The 16,671-nt window shown below is 46.5% G+C and overlaps 1 protein-coding gene across 2 annotated transcripts in view; it reads right to left on the bottom strand.

The window, feature by feature from the left end:
* CCR8 (C-C motif chemokine receptor 8) overlaps positions 1–11,006 on the bottom strand; it is a 33,738-nt gene extending 22,732 nt beyond the window's left edge. The window contains exons 1-2 of one of the 2 annotated variants that reach the window (XR_008392313.1): positions 10,761–11,006; positions 4,974–5,205 (exon numbers count right to left, since the gene is read on the bottom strand). The gene's annotated coding sequence lies outside the window, so the exon portion shown is untranslated. Of the gene's footprint in view, positions 1–4,973; positions 5,206–10,760 lie in introns of those variants that run through there. The other variant, XM_053668992.1, reaches the window with a different exon arrangement.
* Positions 11,007–16,671: the final 5,665 nt, after the last annotated feature.

Below are 16,671 nucleotides of genomic sequence, written 5' to 3'. Positions count from 1 at the left end.
GCCATTAAACGCATAAAAGGTGCTCAATAGCATTGGGGAAATACAAAAACCAAAATGAGATACCACCACATACCCATCAGATTGCTAAAATTTGAAAACAAGAAGTTAAATGTTGGTGAGTATATGTAGCAACTGAACTCTCATAAGTTGCTGGTGAAAAATGTAAAATGGTATTATTACTTTGGAAAACTGGCAATTTTTAAAAATGAAATTAAACATATATTGACCCTGTGAGCCAAGCTTTTAAACCAAGACACATGATAGGATATGCCCACAAAAGGACTTACACAAGAATGTTCATAACAGCTTTACTCTTATTAGCTCCAAACTGGAGATAACGCAGTGTCTGTCAACAGGAAAATGAATGAGCAATTTGTGGTCCATTTGTACAATAGAATATGAGTTAAAATTAGAAGGCAGGAGCTACTGATACATTTACCAGCATGGATGAATCCAGAGATAATACTGAGTCAAAGAAGCCAGATAGAAAATAATTCCTACAGTTCAATTCCATTTGTATGAAGGATATGAACTAACAAAACAATTCTATGGTTAAAAACATATCAAAATGGTGGTTCCATTGGGTGAAATGGATAGGGCTTGCCTGGAAAAGAGCATGAGAAAATTTTTAGACTGACAAATATTTTTTGATTGGTAATAGTTACATAAGTGTGTACAGTTGTCACAACCCATCAAATGTGCACTTAAAATCTGTGCAATTTATAATGGAAGCCAGTTTCTAAGAAGACCACTAATAATCCCTGCTTTTTGGCATTGCGTGATACCCGGGTTGGTCTGTGTGGCCCTTAGAAAACAGCAGAAGTGATCTATGCCCCATAACTTCTGAGACTGGACTGTAGAAAACACCGTGTCTTCCATTTTCATCTTGCTTTCATGCTTTTTCTGTCTTGGATCACTTGCTCCGGGGAAGCCAGTTGCCATGTCTTTAGCATACTCAGGCAGCTTGTGTAGAGAAACTAAAACCCTCAATTCAACAACCGGAGAGTAGCTGGAGCCTGCTGATGACCAGAAAGAGACCTTGGAAATGGCTGGTCCTGCCTTCATATGACTGCAGCTTGGATGCCATCTTTACAGCCATGTCATGGTCATGAGAAACCCTGAGCCAGAATCACCCAGCCAAGCCACTTCCAGATTTCTGACCCACAGGCACTGTGTGAGATAGTAAATGTTTGTTGTTTTATTAAGCTGTTAAGTTTTGAGGGTGCTTTTTAATGCAGCAGTAGATAATTAATGTACTTTGTATGTAAATTATATCTTAATTTAAAATTATTATAAAAATAAAGCAAGTAACATAAAAAAAAAAAAAAAAGCAATCCGCTCCCACCAGGATTCACTGCACTGCATCCATGAGGTTCTGGAACTCTCTCCTCCTCCCTGCTCCTAATTTCCCTCTTAGCCTTGGTCTTGCTCCTTCTCAGGATCAACACAAATTCATTCCTCCTTTTGCAGAGAAGTTCACTCCCTTTGCTTCCACGTCACTTAGGAACGCTCACCTCAAGTGATATAGCTCTTCCAGAAGATCCAGTGGTGCCCCAAGAAGACGCTTGGCGATTCCATTTCCTCCGCCTTGTCTTGAGGAAAAATGCATCACTATTGTGACAGAGGAGCCAGTCAAGGGCTTCAAGAGCAAAGTGGAAGTGCCCAATTCTGCTTGGACTTTTCAGATGAAAATGTGGACATGGCAGATGAGCTGACCCTGAAGGACGGGCGTGCCTTCCGTCAGAAAGTAAAGCATTATTGCAACAAAGATTCCTCTGGGAGTCTCAGAGCCTGGGTGCTCGTCCCCGCTGTCACCATGTTTCTGTGACACTCTGGAAGAATCAGCAAACCTTCCAGAGCTCTTAGTACCTCCACACTTTACTGTGAGCACGAATCACCTGGGGGTCCTCCTACACTGCAGACCGTGATCCAGCAGGTCCGGGCCCACAGTTCTGTGCGTCTAACCAGCTCCCAGGCAATGCCTGCACTGCTGTCTGCAGAACACACATTGACAAGGGGTCAGGATCTTCCCCTGCAACATGGGCATGAGGATCTTGTGACTTCATAAGTTAGTGCAGCTGAAAGTGCTTGGGAAAACCTGGTGCTCCTTAAAAATGGGATGGATTGTTGTTATTGTGGGGATGGGGTGTTCAAGGCTTGTCCAATAAATTGAAAGTGTAGCCCCTGTATCTCCACTGCTTGATGCCTGAAGAGGTGGCCACACCCAACAGATACGGAAGCTGAGCCCATCAGAAATGTCAAATGTCAGCTGACCCGGAAGGACACACGAACGAACTCAGACAGCACTCGGTGGAGAAATTCCCGGAGAAGAAAAAGAGGAGTGTAAAGCAATGGTGTTTTGCGGTTGCTGACAGATTTGCATGAGTGCCCCCTGACTTTCAGAGGTAATGTGGTGGGGAATGAATCTCTGCAGAAACAGGAAGTCTTGCAAGAAAGCAAGGAAACACACACACACACCATCCAAACCTTAGAAGGGCTAGAAATCAATTAACCCTTAAATTAAAGCAGCCCCATAGCAAGCTTTGCATACAGAACAGTAAAGACTGGGGCAGGTGTCCCAAGGGGCAGGTGGTAGGTGGAGCGGGTGAGCTCAGAGCCACTTGGGGGCTGATCTCCTTGCAGACACTCCATGGCCACCTGAGCCAACATCTGAGAGCCTTCTTGCCTCCCATTCCTGGAAGCACCTAGGCTGCAAAGAATTAGATCGGCCATCATCCTTTCTCCATGCAGTCATTCACTCCTCAGCCATGCTGTCTTCTGTAAGTAACAGTTACAAAATCAATGAATAACACTTATGACTCTTACACACTCTACATATCACTATTTCTCTGTCTTAGCAGTTTATAAATTTGTGGGGGAGTTTAAAAAGTATCAGCACCAGGGTCCCACTAAAGACCAATGAAACATCCTCATCCCGACCCTAAGCAGCTGCTAATATACTTTGAATCTCTATCGATGTCTCTATTTAGAATTTCAAGTGAATAGAATCACATAATATGCAGTCTTCCTTCAGTCTGAAGAAACAACCCTTAGCTGAGGGGCAGGGCGAGACCGGGAGGAGGCTTTTCCCACAGATTTGGGGGTTCAGCCTTTCCTCCCTCCTCTTAGGCATCCCTACCCCTACAATTTCCAGTTGCGTGGCAGCCCTGAATCCCGACCTCTGTCTCTCAGCCCAGCAGGCAAGAGTGAGCAAGACAGAAGCAGGTGCGAAACCAACCTGTCCTCACGCTCGCCCAAGGAGCAGGACAGTGGTCTGGAGACTGGGGTTGAGAGGCGCAAATGTGGGTTCGACTTACACTTGATGAAGGATTTGGGCCCGAGACCCAGAAGAGGACATGCAATTACGATTTTGTAGAAGGCAAGGAACTCCGTGAAGGGCTGATTGGAGGGGGCTGGTGTGGGTTCAGTGCTAGGCCTAGAAAACAATTTCTAAAGGCAATCAAACCCCATCTCAGCATCTACTTTTTCAGGCTACTCCCAGCACCAACTGCCACAGGCTGGGTGTCCCAGGAAGCAGACTCTGAGATGAAGTTCATGCTGCAGGGAGTTCATTAAGGGGTACTCCAGGGGTCAGCACCTGCGGAAGGGAGGGGATAGAGGCAAGAACCAGGGTGAGGGAAAAGTCTAGCTGTGATGTGGTCTCAGGGAAGGCCTCAGCTCACCCCACAGGGAGCTCTGACCCTTGTGAGATGTCTCCATTTGGGTTGAGGAAGCTGGGCATTTATACCCTGGTCGTCACCTGTCATGGCACACAGGATGCCCCAAGAAGGGGCTTGACCTGTGGCTAGGTGTCTCTGTTCAGCCCAAACAATTCCTGAGAGGGCTAACAGCAGGGGCCTATCTGCCAGCAGCACCCCCAGAAGCTGGAAGAATTAGCTTGGAGGGAGACGGGGTGGGGTGGGGTGTGTCCTAATGTCCAACACAATCCTTTTCACCTGAGCCACACTCTCCTCTGCTGGACAAAAGCTCCCTCCAGACGACAGTGGAAGGAGTGTCAGAGAAGTGACTTTCACGTCTCACAGTGGACCTAATGAACAGTGGGAGGCTCACAGTACATTCATGGGCGGAACAGAACTTCCTCTGGCTGCAGTGAGCCTGCATTCCAAGAAAAGCATCTCGATAAATGACCCAGGGACATGGACAGCAGGGTGGGGATGGACTGAGGGAACCAGGGGTGGGCGGAGCAGGGGACAGCAATGGGAGAAAATTGCGACGACTGTAATAGAACAACAATGAAACAAATTAATTTAAAGAAAAAGCAGCTCAAGCTTGTCACGCCGAGGAGAGCCTTGGTCAAATCCAAAAAGTCATTATTACTGTGCCATTTGAAGTACTGGTTCCAGAACTTCTGGCTGAGCTGGTGTGTGGGCAGGAGAACCCCAAAGAGAAGGCAGGAGGGGAAGAGGAGGAGGAAGACTGAGGCCCAGAGGGGCCAATGGGGAGGAGGGCAGGGAGGTGGGCAGGGAGCGAAGCGACGGGGACAGCACCAGTGAAAATTCAACCAGCATTGGAAACAGGACCCAGGTCTGGGGAGGCAGAAAAGACACTGGATGGGGAAGACTGAAAACTCCCACAGTCTTCCTCCCACAGTTCCTCCACTGATCATCGACTCTCCTAAACCACCTCCGCCCGTGCCACACCTGCGCCCACACAGCAGCGTGCAACCTCCCACCTGGCATTCAGTTTCTGACAGTAAACCTCAAGCAGGCTTCCCACATTTCTAGAAGATTCTATTCAACGTGCCTGGTCCATTCAGGTTCCCAGCCGACCATTTCAGACAACCATTTCACCAGTGGTCTTCCATCCTCGTTCTTGGGGGATAGTCTTGCTTTTGATTTCACTGGGAAAAAAACCAACAACAAATCAAAGCAGCTTCTGCACACACAGCCATCCTTTACCTAGTCCAGTCTGTACTGGGAGACGCCGGGCTCAGCCCTGGCTCGCTTCTCCTCTCTGTCGACCCTACTCGATAGAGCCGTCCATTCCTATGGCTTCCATACTTTCAAGAGGCCTCTGGTGCCCGGGTCTGTTTCGCCCATATTCTTCCTTACACTTGGTTTACCTGCAGCTTGCTGCTCGGCGGTTCCCCTGGAGGCATCTAAGTGGAATGTATCCCCAATAAAACTCCTGATGCAGGTCCCACAGACCTGGGGCTTCCCCGGGAAGGGGTCCACGTGTTCCTCCCTGTAAAACGAGTTCGTACCTACATCAGAAGCTGTCAGGTGCAGAACAGCAGCCTTATTGTTTCTTAACCACCCTTCCTTGTCAGACTCTTCTTCCTTTGAACATAAAAAAAGTGAAGAAAAGTGGCCTGCTTAAAGATGAATGCACTTAGGCCCTGGCTGGTGTAGCTCAGTGGATTGAGCGTGGGCCTGCGAACCAGACAATCGAGGTTCGATTCCCAGTCAGGGCACATACCAGGGTGACAGGCCGGTTCCCTGCAAGGGACGCACGAGAGGCAACCATACATTGATGTTTCTCTCCCTCTCTCCTTCCCTTCCCCTCTAAAGATAAAAAAACAAACAAAAAAAAACACACTTGGATTTCCACTCCAGGACAGTTGGGTAGATGTACTTTGTCTTATTCCTCCCACTAGACACAGTGAAATCCCCCCGAAAGAATCTGAGGCTCCCTCGAGACAGTAGTGAATTGTTTAATATTTGTGCCATTAGAAGCTTGCAGCAACGCTGAAAGGTCAATGAAAGCGTTAAATGCTTACATAAGGAAAGAGAAAAAGTGGCGGCTAATAATCTAGTTTCCCATCTCGAGAACCTAGAAAAGACTAGCAAACTGAACCCAAAGCAAGTGAAAGGAGGGAAATGAGAAAGACGAGACCAGACATCGGTGAAACTGAAAAGAGAGAAAGAATCGAGTTCTTTGAAAGCGTGGGTAAAATCGGCAACACTCGACCAGGCTAACCAAGGCGGGGAAAGGACACAAATCACCGGCCTCAGGAACGAAACAGGGGGTATTATTACAGACCCCGAAGACACCAAAAGGAGAGTAAGGCAACACTAGAAACCGCTGTGCACCCATGAGCTTGAAAACTTAGAGGAAGTTTTTAAAACTCCAAATTAAGAAACTCCGACCAGGATGACTTCTGTTGATGTTCACATCAGCCCCTGATGGTGTCGCTGGAGAATTCTACCGAATGTTGGAAGAAGAATGACTCCAAACGGTCTCTTCCAGAGTATAGGAGGAAACACTTTTCAACCCTGTTTTGGAAGCCTTTGTAACTCTGGAACTCCAGACTTCCTCAGGATGAGGCAAAAGAACTGGAAAATCAAAAACAATTTTGAAAAAGAGAGAAAAGTCAGGAAAAGAAGACGAAACTGATTTCAAGACTTACGGAGCGACTATAAACAAAACTGGGTGGCGTCAGTGGGCAGAGGGACACAGAACAACGGCACAGCCAGAGAGCCAAGGGTCGGGGCCACTGAGTGCGCCTGGCTGATTTTTAACAAAAGTGCAAAAGCGAGTCCATGGAGGAAGAACAATCTTTTCAACAAATGGTGCTGGACAACCACAGGCAAAAAAAACCATCAACCCTAACCTACAGCATATATTTTATACAAAACTAACTTAAAATGTATCACAGACTTAAATGTAAAACTTTTAGAAAGAAAAATCAGAAACACTTTAGGATGCAGGGCTAGGCAGGGAGTTCTTAGACCTGTCACCAAAAGCACATTTTTTTTTTGTTGTTGGAAAGGCTGGGGGTGACCTCTGGACTTACAGGAAGTGGTGGGTACTGAGCGCAGTGCTCCAGACCCCGCACTCTCGGTAAACAGAACGACGCCCTTGGGTTTAGCAAGGTCTCTGCACATTCTCGGTATGACCTAGCAATGATTAGTGGACATGTGAATACTAATCAGTTCTGCTGTAACAGGACCAATGAATGACATGTATGATCGGCAGAGCAAACTAAATACAATGGGTTTTTCTAATCATTGGAATGAAACATTTCAAGAACTAATAACCTGGGGAGGACTGACCTGAATATATCATCTAAGTGTGTTCTTGTAAGGGAATCATTTGATGACTCCAGCATTTGACAATGTAAAGAGAACATAAGATTGTCATTTGATCACCTAGTTTTGCTTTTTATTCCCTCCCTCCTTTTTTTTTTTGGCTGAAACATGCTATTAAGGTTGCAATTCTTTTTTTCCCTTTTATTCAAAGCACAATTTTTAAAACTTGAAAAATAAGATTTCCTCGAAATAAAGGACTTTTGCTCTATAAAAGACTGCAGGGTGCGGGGAAAGAACAAGCTAGGGAGGCTGTGGGATAATTGTAAACCACGTGTCCAATGAAGGGCTAGTATCTAGAATAGGGAAAGAGCTCTCAAACCAAACCACCCAATTAAAAGGTGGGGAAAAGACGTGAAGAGACGTCACCAAAGTGAATGAATAGATGGCTAAAAGGAACCAGAAGGATGGAGGTGCCCGTACGTGCCACTCCAACAGGGAGGGACAGGCTGAGAGAGTCGAGGACACTCTTTGCTTCTGAGCACCCAGTGGACCCCAGCGGAGCTGCAGGCACTGTCCCCTGATCGGAGGACCTGGTGTACCCCGCGAAGCTGGTCCTCAGGCTGAGCCCTGTGACGAAGTGGTGGAATCAGTGAAAGTCGCAGGGATGGATGTGGAGCTGACCGCTGAAGAAAGAAACCTGTTGCATGTAACAATGCGATCGCAGTTGCATGAGCTCCCCAGAGAATAATCGGCATCATCGCTCAGAAGGCAGCGAACAAGGGAGGAGAAGACAAACTAGAAATGATTTTGGAATATAGACAAATGGTCCAGACGGAACCACAGCGAATCTCTTTGTGACATTCTGGAGATACTGGACAAACACCTCCTTCCAGCAGCTAACACTGGGGAGTCCAGGGTGTTCTGGTCTGAAATGAAGGGGGACGGCCCAAGTATGGGGGTGAACTGGCCACAGGAAATGGCAGGAAGAAGGCTGCAGGAACAGCCTGGTGGTTTACAAAGCTGACAGTGATCGTGTAACGGGGAATAAATATGAATACACTATATTTATAGAAAGCTACTCACATTAATCTTAATAATGTTAAATCCAGCTAGTTACTCTAACCTGCTTTTTTCTCTCAAAACTAGAGTTTACATGTTAAAAGTTTCTTTTCTAAGTATACTTCACTAGAATCAACATGTTCGGTTCCTTTGTAAATCTAAGAAACAGCCTGACCTTGGAATAAGGCTAAGCGGACAAAAACCAGACGGCCAACTCGAGGACACCGACTGGAAAGATCTATGTTGGATCTTCCACTTGCAGGTCTGTAATCCTTCCCCCATCTCTTTGCTCTGCTTTTCCTCTCCTTGCTCCTCCTAAGTCTCTCCCTGCACTAAAATGTTAAATTGTAACCATGATTTAGTGCCTCCCAGCTAGTAATCAAAGTCATGTATTCTGTAACAAATCAGTCAAGGCTCTGCTCAGCTCCGGCTGAGCTCTCCTTGCAGATGTGGGGAGCGCTCATGCCAGCAGCAAAACCACAGATGTCCGTCGGAGGGAGGCGAGTTGAAAGATAACATCAGAACGAAGGGAGTGAACCTCAGCAGGAGCTGCATGACTGTTTTAACAGAACCCTCATCCTGATCGACCACTTTATAACGAAGTCGCACCTCAACACTCTTACCAAAACACCATGCCCACTACCTGGTGTGGGACCAGCATTGGCATTTTCTCTTGCCCTGAAAACCAGCAGAAGGTGGGAAATTCAAGGAGGGGAGAGTTACAAAGTCCTTCACAGGAACAAGAGAGATCTAGAAAATCTCTGAGGTCATAAATGTTAACCCTTTTCTAGGTATGAGTCAGAGGGTCACTGAGAACATCAAAATAGTTTTATTTCTGAATAAACATCAGAGCAGAAATAAAAATAGCTTTCTGACCTATGGAACACATAAAGGGTAATTCATATGCTTTTCCTGGGGAGGAGGGGAGGTGGTATGTAGGAGATTTAAAAATTATAATAAAGGTTTTTTCTATTCCAGTAATAAAAGCAAACAATTAAATAGTGCTAAATGTTAATAATAAAATACAGCTGTTTCCTGTCCCCAATCCCCACAGTAGTCTGATACTCTAGAAAAAAAATCCACCAGAAATATTTTAAACTGTTTTTCCTCCCTGGTACTTACCCTCAAGAAGTATTCAAAGTTATGACAAGCAAGGACCTACAACCTAGATTCCTCTATCCAGCAAAGCTATCATTTAGAATCAAAGGGCAGATAAAGTGCTTCCCAGACAAGGTAAAGCTAAAGGAGCTCATCATCACCAAGCCATTATTATATGAAATGCTAAAGGGAACTATATCAGCAAAAGATCAAAACTATGAACAATAACATGGCAACAAATTCACAACTATCAACAACTGAATCAAAAAAAAAAAAAACTAAGCAAACAAGCAGAACAGGAACAGAAATGGAATGTTATCAGCGGGGAGGGGGAAGGTGGAGAATGGGGGAAAAGTTTCCAGGATTAAGAGGTGCAAATTGGTAGATACAAAAAAGACAGGGAAGTTAAGAACAATATAGGAAATGGAGAAGCCAAAGAAATTATTTGCACGACCCGTGGACACAAAGTAAGGGAGGTGATGCTGGAGGGGAAGGGGGTGTTGGGTGAAGGGGGGCAAAGGAGGGAAACTGGAACTTTAATAGCATAATCGATGAAAAATATTTTTTTGATTCTAAATAGTGTGTTTATCCTGCTACTTCTCAATTCACAATTTTTATATTTCACTGACTTCCCGTTGAGACAGATGGCTGAGGTTCTGGTTCTTTTACCCTTCTCCCTTCTTTCCACCTCTCAAAATTATTACAACTTAAAATAACCAAAAACGGTTGTTTTCTTTCTTAAGCTATTTTTTCTTTTCCCTTTTGTTGCTGTAAGAAATGTCCGAACCTGTGAAAAATGTTTCATGAGTTTACTTGAGCCAAACTGATAGCAACGGCCAGGAAGCAGAATCTCAATGCGCTGAGAAAATGCTCCAGAAAATGGCAGTTTTACCCCTTATTTTATGCAGTAGAATCACAGGAGGAGGTGGAAGGGGTTACATGAAATCCAGTGGTGAGAGATTGGGGAAGTGGGAGGAAGCAAGTCGGGAAATCTCCGAGACTGGATAAAAAGTAAAATGGAGAGACAGGACTTCTTTTACATTGGTGGATAGAGGATAGTTAACAGTCAATGTTACCAGACAGCGTCCTGGGCCAGCTGTGTCACAGGTGGGCACAGGTAACCAGGTGTTTGGTGATGGGGACAAAGAATTGAACTGAACACACAGAGTTTATAGCAGAGAACATGGGAGCAGGCCAATGCCAAGCAGAGATTGATCTCATGGTCTGGAGGGATCCTACTCTTAAAGGGCAGGTCCTTCCTGGCTAGTTTTGGCAGGCTTTTACTGCGCATGTACAAGTAGTTGTAAAGCTACTGCGCATGTGGTTTCTCATGGTTTTCCTTCACTGGCCACCAGAGAAGGGGTCGCACAATGTTACCGAACGGACCCCCCCTTCTCCTGGGGTCCCCCTGTACTAGGTTTGCCTTGTTCACCACCAGGGAATTATAGCTCTCAATGTCAGAGATTGGTGAAAAGGAAAGGAATTATTTATTTGAAAGTTATACAGACTTAAGAGTAATGACTTAATGTTTTCATTAAAATCCCAAAGTCCCTTAAAACACCCGCAAACACACACAGTCCTTCCTTCCCCCCTTTACCCAGTCTGGGGTACCGTATCTCAGGAAAAGAAAGAGTCCGTGGCTCAGGCAGCCCCCGGTTCTCCCCAGTAGTCCGTGCTTGGCTGTCAGGCCTCCCTTGGTTCCCAGCACCATCAGCCGTGTCGCTGATACACGTCCCTTCCCCCCTTTCCTTCCTACAGCACCTCTCCTGCATTCTTCCAAATTGCCAAGAGAGAGCTCTGCATGGCTGCTACATCTTGCCTTCCAACTTCCTAAGCTGCATGATCCCCCGCTTCGCAACTGCCCCACCTGGGTCTAAATCCCAAAGCCAAGCTTCTTCTGCATTACCATTTCTGACTCCTCCCACAATTGGCTACACCTGCCAGCATTCCTGTATTTTTTCCAGCTTTTCTGGGCTGCCATTGTAATTCCAGGCATGGTCCTGTGGCGTGGAGCCAATCTTCTCCAAGCTCTTATGCAGGTGCTGTAACCAGGGGAAGTTGCCTCCCAGGTACATCCGAGATGGGAGTCATTCCCATCTCCCTGGCTCAAAGCTTGGCCACAGCTATTTCACATATCTGTGAAACCGGTCAAAAGTTATACATATGTTAAGCAACCATTCTAGAGGTTATCTGTGAAACTGTTGCTATGCAAAACAGCTCTCAATGGCCATGATCCGTGTGTCCCATCCTCCAGTTCAGACTTGTGGGGGTGAAGACATCCCATATTTTTAATATTTCCTGGGCACCCTGAGTTCTGGACCCCATTACAAATCCCTTTTTGGGAGGTCCTGGCTGCACCCCCTTATAGAGATATGCTCTCCTATGTACTGCAGCATTATCCACAATATCTAAGATATGGAAGCAACCTAAGTGTCCATAGATATGAAACTGGAAAAGCTGACGTTTGTGCTGCCCGGTCACCACCAGATCCAATAAGCAGAGACTGTGGGCACTTCATTCAGATGGCCGGTGATCTGAGAAGATGGCCAGTTTCATACCCTAAAAGACCGTCTTATATTTCATGTCAAACCAACACTTTTTACAAAGGGAAGAAAAGTGGAGGTAAGGGGTTTGGAATTCAGGGGGAAAGTTAATCAGATAAAATCTGCAGCATTCTTTCACCCTTGACTGGTGACTCTTATCTGTGTCCTGGGCATGGAGGTCTCTCCCTGGAACACGACAGCTCAGATGCCATCTTGATGGCTTGCAGTCCCACTTGGGCACAAAGGTAGAACTGCTTGTGGTCTCCTGGAGTCCGGGTGTGTCCTCCCTTCAGTTCCTGAAACAATAGCCTTTTACTTGCATTAATTACTAAGCTTATGAACTATTGCTTAAAACTAAAAATTTTCCAAGTGTTGAGTCCCCCATCAGATTTCATGTAATCCTCTCCATGCCTACTTTTTTTATTCTAAAAAATAAAAAATTATTTTATTTTTGTATAAAAATATAATAATTTTATAAATATAAATAATACAAACAACTTTGTATTATTTTTGTATAAAAAATAAACCGCAAAATTCCCTTTTTTTTTGCTACCCAGCAATTGTCATTTAGGCTCAAATAAACTTATACAAGTTCTATTTGGGTTCGGACATTTCTTACCACAACATGGCCTCTGAACACTGGCTGCGTCCTAGCCAGAGCACCCCCCAGTGGCGACTCATGCAATTTACACCCTTGTAAAGGCCAAGCTGACACCTCCCTAGCCTGGGGTTTCTAGCACAGCCTCCCTAAGGATGAGGGCAAGCCTCAGGCCTGCCCACCATCGACGTGGGGCGCAGTTCTAGGTCTGACTTGCCTGTGTCCAGAGCCTCTGGCTTTCCCACCAGCTAGTCAAAGTGCCCAGGTTACACAACCTAAAAGAGCAAGGAAATTGGTGCCCCCAGAGGGAAATGTTGACCAAAGAGACATAGGCGAAGAGCAGGGCCTGAGAATCAGATTCTTGTCCTTTTGTCACAGGTGGGCACAGGTAACCAGATTCTTGGTGATGGGGACAAAGAATTGAACTGAACACCCAGAGTTTATAGCCGAGAACATGGGAGCAGGCCAACTCCAAGCTGAGATTGACCTCAGGGACTGGAGGGACTCTATTCTTATAAGACGGATCCTTCCTGGCTAGTCTTGGCAGGCTTTTACTGTGCATGTACAAGTAGTTTATCATTTTAAAGCTGCTGCACATGTGGTCTCCCATAGTTTTCCCTGACTGGCCTCCAGGGAAGGGGGTCCCACAATGTTACCTAGTTGACCCCCCCTCCTCCTGGGGTCCCCTTGTACTAGGTTCACCTTTCCCTTCACCAGAGAATCATAGCTCTCCATGTTACAGACTGGTGAAAAGGAAAGGAATTATTTATTCAGGTTATACAGACTTAAGAGTAATGACTTAATGTCTTCATCAAAATCCCAAAGTCCATGACTTCCGCCAAGATGGAGGCATTGGTGGAGACGCTGTGCTTTCTCACACAACCAAGTTTAGAGACAACTAAATATTAGCAACAGAAAACACAGCCAGAACACAGAAAATTGAACTTTTCGGAACCCCGATAACAACGAATTCTTCAGCCTGACCGGTAAGAGGGGTGAAACCAGCAGCTGGTGGAGCGGGTTTTCACAGGAAAACTTGGTCAGATGAACTCAGGTGCGCGGATCCCAGGCGTGGGGTTGCAAAGGGCAGACCCAGTGAGCAACCGGCAGATCCAGCGAGGGTGAAGGGCGGCGGGTTGACTGTGGTCGCGCATTCCTGCGCAGATAAACTGGCAAGGGAGTGGGCAGTGAGACCGGGCAGGTCCCAGCGACAGGAGGCAGCACAGACAGCCACCTTTTCCTGGCTCTGACCCCGCCCCCACATACAGCGTCACAACCCAGCGACCTGAGCGACCCTACCCTGGTGAACACCTAAGGCTCCGCTCCTCACTCAGCGGCGGGGAAGCAGGAGAGGGGGACGCCATTTCCCCACTCTGACCCCTCCACCACATACAGTGTCACAACCCAGTGACCCCGCCCTGGAGGCCCCACCCCGCCCCTAAGGCTCCGCTCCTCATACTTAATAGGCGCAAACAGACCGAAAATGGCTCAAGAAGATCTCAAAGCCCCAGAGCCCACAAATCTAAGTGATGAAGAAATAGCAAAACTTTCAGATGCATGGTTTAAAACACTGGTAATCAGGATGCTCACAGAACTAGTTGATTTTAGTCACAAATTAGAGAAACATATGAAGGCTAAACTAATTGAAATGAATGGCAATGCACAGGAAACCAACAGTAATGGGAAGGAAACTGGGACTCAGATCAAAGGAGTGGACCAGAAGGAGGATAAAAATGACCAACCAGAAGAGAATGAAGAAACAAGAATTCAAAAAAATGAGGAGAGGCTTAGGATCCTCCAGGACATCTTTAAACGTTCCAACATCCGAATTATAGGGGTACCAGAAGGGGGAAAGACACAGCCACCAGTGGAAAACTTATGTGAACAAATAATAAAGGAGAATTTCCCCAATCTGGCAAAGGAAATAGACTTCCAGGAAATCCAGGAAGCTCAGAGAGTCCCAAAGAAGTTGGACCCAAGAAGGAACACACCAAGGCACATCATAATTACATTACCCGAGATTAAAATGAAGGAGAGAATCCTAGAAGCAGCAAGAGCTAAGGGGACAGTCACCTACAAAGGAGTTCCCATCAGACTGTCAGCTGATTTCTCAAAAGAGACCTTATAGGCAAGAAGGGGCTGGAAAGAGGTATTCCAAGTCATGAAATCCAGAGACCTACAACCAAGATTGCTCTATCCAGCAAAGCTTTCATTTAGAATGGAAGGGCAGATAAAGTGCTTCTCAGATAAGATCAAATTCAAGGAGTTCATCATCACCAAGCCCTTATTATATGAAATGTTAAAGGGACTTATCTATGAAAAAGAAGATAAAAAATATGAACAGCGAAAGGACAGCAAACGCACGGTTATTAACAACCACATCTAAAACAAAAGCAAGCTAAAAGGACAGCTTTCAGGAGCAGAACCATAGAAATGGAGACCTCATGGAGGGTTAGCAACAGGGGAGTGGGAGGAGGAAAAGCGGGAGAAGGTACAGAAAATAAGTAGCATAGACGGTAGGTAGAAAATAGATAGGGGGAGGGCAAGAATAGTATGGGAAATATAGAATCCAAAGAACTTGAGACACATGGTCAGAAACTAAAGGGGGGGAATGGTAGGGTGTGGGGGGTGCAGGGTGGAGGGGAATGAAGGGGGGAATAGAACAACTGTAATGGCATAATCAATAAAATAAAAATAAAAATAAATCCCAAAGCCCCTTAAAACACCCACAAACACACACAGTCCTTCTTTTCCCCTTTGCCCAGTTCAAGGTATCTGAGGAAAAGAAATAGAAAGCCGCGTCATGGTTCTCTGCCAAAGCCACGTGGTGGTTCTCTGCTAAAGCTACATGGTGATTCTCTCTCACAGGGCTGCGGGATCCCCATTCTGGCCAAAAGCACGTGGTTCTCTCTTCAATGGCTGCCGCGTCTGCGTTTAAATCCCTATGCCCATCTTCCTCTGCAGCCCCATTTCCCACTTCTCCCACAATGGGCTACACCCGCCAGGACTCCCATAACCTCCCAGCTTTACTAGGCTGCCATAGTGAGTCTGGGCAGGCGTGGCCCCATGGCGTGGAGCCAGTCATCTCCAAGTTCTCACGCAGGTGCTGTAACAGGGGCTGGGGAGTTGCCTCCCAGTCACATCTTGGGTGGAAGTCACTCCCTTCTCCCTGGCTCAAAGCATGGCCACAGCTATTTAACATATCTATGAAACCAGTTAAAGGTTATAGATATGTTAAATGACCATTCCAGAGGTTATCTGCGGAACTGTTGCTATGCAAAACAACTCAATGGCCCTGCTCCATGTATCCCATCCCCCCAGCTGAGACTTGTGGGTGTGAGGACATCCCATATTTTTAATATTTCCTGGACGCCCTGAGTCCTGGACCCCATTACAAATTCTTTTGGGGCCCCCCTGGCTGCACCCTCCTACACTTTGGCCTCACAGCCAACTGCTCCAAGAAGCAGTGGTTTATGGGTCTTCAGCAGACGTGGCCACAGGAGCAGGGACCAGAGGTACTTTCTCCTGAGGCTGTGGCCAGCTCAGTGATGCAGCACTCTGTATTTGATTTCCTCTCTCCAGCCTCACTTCCCTTTTCCTTTCACTCTGTTCCTTGGAATTGCACGTCTCAATATGGTATTACAGTGCAGGCTTTGCCAGAGCCTCTGCTCTCTAGGGGAGGAGCTAAGAGAGGCACTGAAGGGGGTACAAGATTTGTACAGGCCTCAGGCAGCACCCCCTCTTCCCCAGCCCAGGGTCTGTCTCCATCTTGCTCGATGTGTGGGTGTGACCCGTGAAGACCAGGCCCCCTGCCTGAGGAACCACGGGGGCCCCCAGCATGTGGGGGCGACTTCACCCTCAAGTTCCCCCATCCGCCACGGATGAAAGTAAACACTACCAAGACATGATCTGCTTGGGGAGGAGAGGTGGCCAGTTTCTCAGAGGAAAAAGGCCAGGAGCCCCTTTCTCCAGAGGCTTTTATTGGGTTGTAATACACAGGAATACGGGTCAGCAAGGATCAAACAGTAGATAACATTTCAAAGAAATCTGAGGGCTTAGTCTGAGTCAGTGTCTGTCAGGAAGGGTTTGTAGAAACTTTGAGAGACATACTCATTTCCTGCTCAGACCCTTAACATTTGAATGAAAGCACTCTTGGCAAAGCAGGTTTCATAGGATTTTTAGGAATTCTTTCTTATGCCAGGTTTATCCCGGATATCAGATACCACTCTAGCAAGGCAAGTTGCTGCACCCCTCCCCATCCGGTTTTCAGGCTTAAGTGGATTAGAGCTGGGAAGGGCTTCTCCCAGAGGACATGGGGACTCGGGCTGTGTCACATAGCTGGGGGCAAGGGTCCATTGTTCCCTCTTTGCCCCCAAGTCCT

Source organism: Artibeus jamaicensis, unplaced genomic scaffold, assembly GCF_021234435.1.
Source record: "Artibeus jamaicensis isolate MK-2021 breed Jamaican fruit bat unplaced genomic scaffold, CSHL_Jam_final contig_519, whole genome shotgun sequence".
NCBI classification, from domain to species: domain Eukaryota; kingdom Metazoa; phylum Chordata; class Mammalia; order Chiroptera; family Phyllostomidae; genus Artibeus; species Artibeus jamaicensis.
Note: the sequence above shows the minus strand (reverse complement) of the source record. Positions and strands in the feature narration are given on the sequence as shown.